This window comes from Callithrix jacchus, chromosome 1 (genome assembly GCF_049354715.1).
Source record: "Callithrix jacchus isolate 240 chromosome 1, calJac240_pri, whole genome shotgun sequence".
Classification (NCBI taxonomy): domain Eukaryota; kingdom Metazoa; phylum Chordata; class Mammalia; order Primates; family Cebidae; genus Callithrix; species Callithrix jacchus.
The window spans coordinates 25,321,561-25,328,567 of record NC_133502.1 but is presented as its reverse complement, the minus strand read 5'-3'; positions in this window follow the sequence as shown (position 1 = coordinate 25,328,567).

The following is a 7,007-nucleotide window of genomic DNA, read 5'->3' as shown; positions in this document are numbered from 1 at the left end:
GCCTCTCTGCAGTCACCTCTGTATCCCAGCAGTCCATGCAAGATTTGCCTTCCAGAGCTTGGGGAGAAGCAACCGAAAGCCATGTGAACATCATGGTCTTGATTCTTCTCGTGACCCCATCTCAGTCTAGTGTGGCCCTGGATAACTTTCCTTCTCCCTTTCTGCAAATGTGCCTGACGCTTTGCTGGATGCAATTGCCACATTTGGTAAGAAAGTCAATGCAGCTGAGAAGATGCGAGATATTTATTGCCTCTCAACTGGAGTTTGCGTGACACCACACCATTCATCCACAAATTTTTTGTCTCCCGTCTCATAAAGATCAGGTTTCTCATCTGCAGGAGATCGATCAGAATAGTGGGAGAAATTACAGAAAACACAAACCTTCTTGGAAGGCCTCTTCTTGGAAGAGGTTGTGGCTGAAGGCAGCCTAATCCTCTTACCTTGAGCTAATAGCTAGGAGTAGATACAAAGGAATGTAGAGGAGTTTGTCTAAATAACTCATGTGGTCCTAAGACCTTCCTTCGATCATCTGCAGGCACATAACTGCTCTCTACTTGGGGGGTCAGCAATGTTAATTACCCTCTAATGGTGTTTACTTGAGATCTTTGTCATTTAATCTGTAGTAAATAAATGCAAACATCACCAGTCTATGGGGGCTGCTGCTGACTCCGGCAGAGGTCCCCTGACCTTGCTGACTGGCAAGCCTGTGTCAATCAAGCTTGTTTGTCCCAAACACGCAGGAAGCCAGCAGGATGAGCACTCGCCAACCCCCATCCTGACTCACGGACTTGGGAGCAAAGGTCAAGGTGTGCTGGTGTCTGACATGAGCTTGTGTGGTGGTTCAGTTCCATGTCCTGTTGGTAGGCACCTCCCGTCCCTCCCCTCTTCCTCATCCTCCCAGCCCATTTCCCTTGCACAGTCTCTCATGCTTTTCTTTCCACGTTGATCCCAAGGTGGCTGTGGGAGCATAAACTGAGGCAAGAGATCAACCCAGAAAGGCTGATAGATTTCCAATTCCAGGCCCCAGGTAACCTGTGGTAAGGGGTATCCTGACTCTGGGTGGCAGGTGACACTACGAGTCAAATCTATAATGCTTTTTTTTTTGACACGGAGTTTTGGCTCTTGTTGCCCAGGCTGGAGTGCAATGGCACATCTTGGCTCACTGCAACCTCCACCTCCTGGGTTCAAGCAATTCTCCTGCCTCGGGCTTCCCAGTAGCTGGGATTACAGGCATGTGCCACCATGACCAACTAATTTTGTACTCTTAGTAGAGATGGGGTTTCTCCACATTGGTCAGAGTAGTGTCGAACTTCCGACCTCAGATGATTTGCATGGCTTAGCCTCCCAAAGTGCTGGGATTACAGGTGTGAGCCACAGCACCCGGCCTCAAGTCTGTAATTCCATTTAGGTCCCATTAATGTGTCTTTATTCCTATCTCTTTTCATGGCATCTCAGGTGACTCCATATGTGGACTTTTTAACTCCCTCTCCTCTGGCCCTCTCCCTTGCTACTGGGCCTGCTCCACACAAGTGGTTTCATATCCAGGAGGTGAGGTGCCCCAAGCAGGAGCCTGCCCCCACCTTTTTCAAGCTGTCCCTGATACTCACACACCCCACCTTCCTGCATTCTGCTTCGTGCTCAGAGCTAGCCAGCTGTTCAGCAAGCATTCGAGCAGAGGCTGTTCTATGACAAGAGCATCATTCCTGCCTTGAGTCACTCTCCAGCTAATCAGTGTGGGTGGCTGGTGGAAAACATGCCTGTAAGAAAGTAAATGACTGGGTGGCATCATTGGGACCTCATGCAAAGAACAAAGACCCACAGAGACACTAGAAAACAGGGCCTCCCCAGGGAAGCTCTTGAGAGAGAAAAATCAGCTATACCTTGGAAGGAAAAAGACCTTTGTCCAGATAGAGAAGGGAAAAAATAAAATATCCATCTATTTCTTGCCCTACCACTTATGCCCTGCCCATTTGCAATCTGGCTTCTGCCACCCTCAGCCACTGAAAGGCAGGGCTAACAGCCTTCTCGATGATGTTGCAAGAGCTCTCATCCTCCTGCAGCAGCAGCTCACCTGGTTGACTCCTCCCTGCCTAATGCAGGTCACAGGTACCATTCCTTAGTGCTAGTTGTCACAAGATCTTATACCAAACACCTTGCATCTTATTTCACCCTTGCAAAAACTCCCATTTACAATGCAGGGACGCGCTGACAGGGTGCTCAGATAGATGTCTCAGGTGACAAGACCCCACTAGCAGAATCAGGGCCCCACCCTGAGTCTGGCCAGTTCCACACCTATGCACAGCCACTCTGCCCTCATCTTCCCTGCAGGGTGGGTGGCTGTACATTTCTTCGGCTACTGCATGCCCACTCCTTCTTTCTCCCTCTGCTCTCTAAATGTCCTTGACGCCCAAGCTTCCAACAATGACCTTCTCATTCCTCACTTCCTTCCTGTGTGATCTCCTTCTTTGGAGATCCCTTACTGCCTTTTTCTCTGCAGCCACATCTCAAATCCCAGAAACCAGGCTATTACATGTGCCATTTGCCAGCAGTGTGCCTTAATTTGTTTTTTCTTGTTTTTTTTTTTTTTTTTTTTTTTTTTTTCCTTTCGAGATGGAGTTTTGCTCTTGTTACCTGGGCTGGAGTGCAATGGCGTGATCTCGGCTCACTGCAAGCTCTGCCTCCCGGGTTCAGGCAATTCTCCTGCCTCAGCCTCCTGAGCAGCTGGGATTACAGGCATGCACCACCATGCCCAGCTAATTTTTTTGTATTTTTAGTAGAGACGGGGTTTCACCGTATTGACCATGATGATCTCGATCTCTTGACCTCGTGATCCACCCGCCTCGGCCTCCCAAAGTGCTGGGATTACAGGCGTGAGCCACCGCGCCTGGCCTAATTTGTTTTTTCTAAAGGCATCTTAAATTTAACGTGTCCAGAATGGATCAGTGTCTTCCTTGAAAACCAATTCCACTTCTTGACCATTTTCTCAGAGTCACTAGGGCTAAAATTTAGAGACGGACACTTATTTCCAACAGTTCCCTTGGGCCCTCCCCACATCCAATCAATTCCTCTCTGAAACATCACTTGTAACCACCCCTCCCTTGCCATTCCACTGATGTCACTTATTTCCTGTAACTTCCTGCTGGGCCACAGAAACAGCTGGACTCACCTTCTTGTCTCTGGTTTATGTGCCATTCAGAGAATCTCTGAGGCATCACCTGATGAATCATTCCGATGCTCAGCTTCCATGATCACACTTCTCTACTCCAGAACCCTCTGTAGTTTCCCATTCTTACCAAATAAAGTCCAAATTCTACACTTCAGCATTCCAGCGCCTTATAACATGGGCCATGAAACCTTCGGCTTCATCTTGGAGAGCTCATGGGCAGGTCCTCTCTGCCATCACAGCCCGGAGTCAGGAAGATCTCAAATTCACTCCCAGCACATTTGTGCTTCCTGTCTCCCCACAAACTGCTTTCTCTTTGTTCTTAACTCCGCCTGGGAAAATCTTCCCCATTTTTGAAGGCCTTTCTCCACTGTTACCCTTCCATGAAGACCTTCCTGATCCCTCCAACAAGTGACTGACTCAAAGCACTTTGGTTTTTGTTTATAGTATTTACCTCTGAATCGGAGCACTTGTTTCATTCTCTATTCAAGTATATGCTCTTTGAGGGTAAGAATCAGTCACTGACCCTTTGACCCTCAATCTTGACTCTCATGTATCAAGTTTTAAAAATTGACTCAAAATGATATGTTAGAGTTACAAGAATAAGGTGGTAACTGTGGTTTTATAATTCAGGGATAATCCTTTAAAAACAGTCAGCTGTAGAGGTCTGCTTATGGTTGCCAAGGAATAAAGCCTTTCAGAGAGCTTAACTCCGGTGGGTTTGAGTCTCGCTCTGATTAAAGCTTCCGTGCCAAGAGCATCAGATCCCTCAAAGAATGTGACGTTTGGCCCTTTGCAGTCATTTGTTTGAGGAATCATGGTTAGGTCTGAAAACTCAGTCCTGTGGGGAACGAACTTTGAGTTTTGATAATTCATGGGCAGTTCGGGTCACCTAGCCATACTCCACGGTGTATATTTTGATAATTCGTGGGCAGTTCGGGTCACCTAGCCACGCTCCGCTGTGTATATTTTAATAATCCGTGGGCGGTTCGGGTCACCTAGCCACGCTCCGCGGTGTATATTTGGATAATCCGTGGGCAGTTCGGGTCTCCTAGCCACGCTCCGCGGTGTATATTTGGATAATCCGTGGGCAGTTCGGGTCTCCTAGCCACTCTGCGGTGTATATTTTGATAATTCGTGGGCAGTTCGGGTCACCTAGCCACACTCCGTGGTGTATATTTTGGCACATCTGCTCTTGAAAGATATGATTATGTGTAACTCCGACAAATCTATCAGAAGTGCGTTTTTATTTTTTTTGCCTTTTGGATTTAATGAAACAATTCCCAAGAGAACCGTACACGTTTCTTTAGAAGATCTCACCAACTGATACTGCATTATGAGAAACTATCTACCTGAATTCCCTCATTCATTCAAAATTATGTTTAAACCCATGATGTCCACATTGATTTTGTTTTAACATGCGGAGACATCATAAGAAATTTAGTAACAGTCTGAGTCATGGCAACCAAGTCCAGCTTTCCTTCCAAGAGGCCAAGTTGTCTTAGCAGAAAAGGACATTGGCCCCAAAACCCACACCAGGTCCACTGGCAGCAAATTCAGAATGGTGCCCTCACTCTAGGAAACTGGGTGTTCCATATTTTTATTCTAAATTTAAGGTTCAAAACTTCATGTTGGCATTCATAAAGGCAAACCTACAAGCAAGCAAACAAAAGGGAGAGTTATTTAGTTCATGTTGCCTTCTTCCATCCTTTCCCTCTCTCTCCATGCAAATGCTTCAGTCACGTAGGTTTCACCAAATAGCCGCGTCTTCCACCATTCGCCTCTATGTAAAGATGTAAAGCACCTCTGCACTTTTTTTTTTTTTTTAGATGAAGTCTTGCTCTGTGGCTCAGGCTGGAGTGCAGGGGCAGAATCTCAGCTCACTGAAACTCCTGGGTTCAAGTGATTCTTCTGCCTCAATCTCCAGAGTAGCTGGGATTACAGGCACGTGCTACCACACCTGGCTAATTTTTGTATTTTTAGTGTGTATGGGGGTGGTTTCACCATGTTGGCAAAACTGGTCTTGAACTCCTGACCTCAGGTGACCTGCCGGCCTCTGCCTCCCAAAATGCTGGGATTACAGGTGGGAGCCCCATGCCTGGCCATGCATTTGGTTTTGAGAGCAGCAGAGTGGCCATCTGTTCTCACTGCCCACCTGCTCTGGGTGGGGTTTGCTTGCTCCCTTACTGCCCTAGCCTCCCATGGGACCCTGCAAGTGCTGGGGCCTCAGACGCAGTTGCTCACTGTCACAACAGCCATCCCATCCGTTCCAGGGCTATAAATATGCTGATGACTCTATTTTTTTCCCCAGAGCTGTAATATCCAGTGGCCTCCACGAGTCACCCACCAGGATGGCTGATGAGCTCCAAAAGCATCAACATTGTCCCAAACTGAGCCCTCTGCCCCACAGCAGAACCCCTCCCCAGAGCCTCCTGTTCTCACTCTATGGCAATTCCCTCTTCCCAGCACTGGTGACAAGAGTGGTGTCCCCTCCACCCTCACCCAGCCTCATAGGCCCCCCGCTACCTCTGCCACCCCTGCCTGGCCGGGATGTTGGTAATGGCCCCTTCCCAGCAGGTCCCCCTGCCCTTTGTCTTACCCCTTTCAGCCTGTTCTTTACTAAGAAGCCACTACGATGCTGGTGACAAAGTGGGTCAGACATGCCCCAACCTCACGCAGTGTCAAAGTCTAACCACGTCCTAAAAACTGTCTGGTTTGGTTCCCAGCTCCTTCTCTGATCTCACCTCTATTCAGAACCACCATCCCCACAAGGGCCTCTCTCAGTCACCCCATCCTCTGGCTCACCCCCAAGGCCACTGCTTTCTGGGTGGACTGTCCACAGCAAGGATGGTTCTACCTTGCACCTGCACTGCCCGAGGGCCTACCAGCCATGGCCTGGTGGTGCCTGAAAGCCGTGGCCACAGCATCCTCTCTCAGCACCCTGCTCATGGCTCTCAACAAGCTCCCCAGGGCTCTCCGCGTGGCTTCGCATGGCTCCCCACGTGCTCCTTTCATGATCTGAGGAGCAGGAGAAGCCGGGTGTCCCCCGGGACTCATTCAGGGGTAAGCACACACCCTCTAGCACTTTTCTTTCCTTGTTTCCCCTCTCTCCTTCGCCTCCTGGAAATGCCTCCCCAGGAAACCACTCAATCCTCGTCCCAGGGCCATAGCCTCCTTTTCGATGCTGTTGTCACTCTTTAAAATAAGACCGATTTCACTGATTCATTGTGTTCATTGTACCTCTCTCCTACCAGAATGTGACATGGACGGTAATGTCAGCTTTCTTCACTCCTGGTTAAGCAGACTTGAGAAAAGGGCCTGGCATACTACAGTAGGCATTCAGTAAATGCTTTGGGAATCCTTTATCCTCAAAAACTGGGCTATCTTTTTTAAAACAGAGACAATGTTGCAGAATCTTGGAGTTAGAAAAGATCTCAGATGAACTGAGTTTTCTCCTCGGGGCAGAAACCCTGGGACGCCATTCTGAACTGACTGTCAATCTTTTCTCCTGTCCTTGAGCTGTTTTAATGACAGATATTTGTGGCTCCACACAGCCAGGCCCTCTGTTAGAGAACTTGGTGAGCTCAGCTCAACAAATGTTGCTCTGAGAACATTGACCCCCAGGTGGAAAGGCTGGCTGCACCTGCAGCTCCTGCAGGGCCAGCTCAGACCTCTTCCTGCTATCCAGGGGACTGTAGTGGCATAGAAGGGCCTTGCTGGGGCTCAGGGGAAGGGGTTCCAGCTCCACTGAGGAGGCCTCTGGAAGCACCTTGCTGTGGATTTGATAAGTTCTCGAGCAGCCTGATTACTACTGGTCGTGAGCCAGGGACACCAAGATGGACAG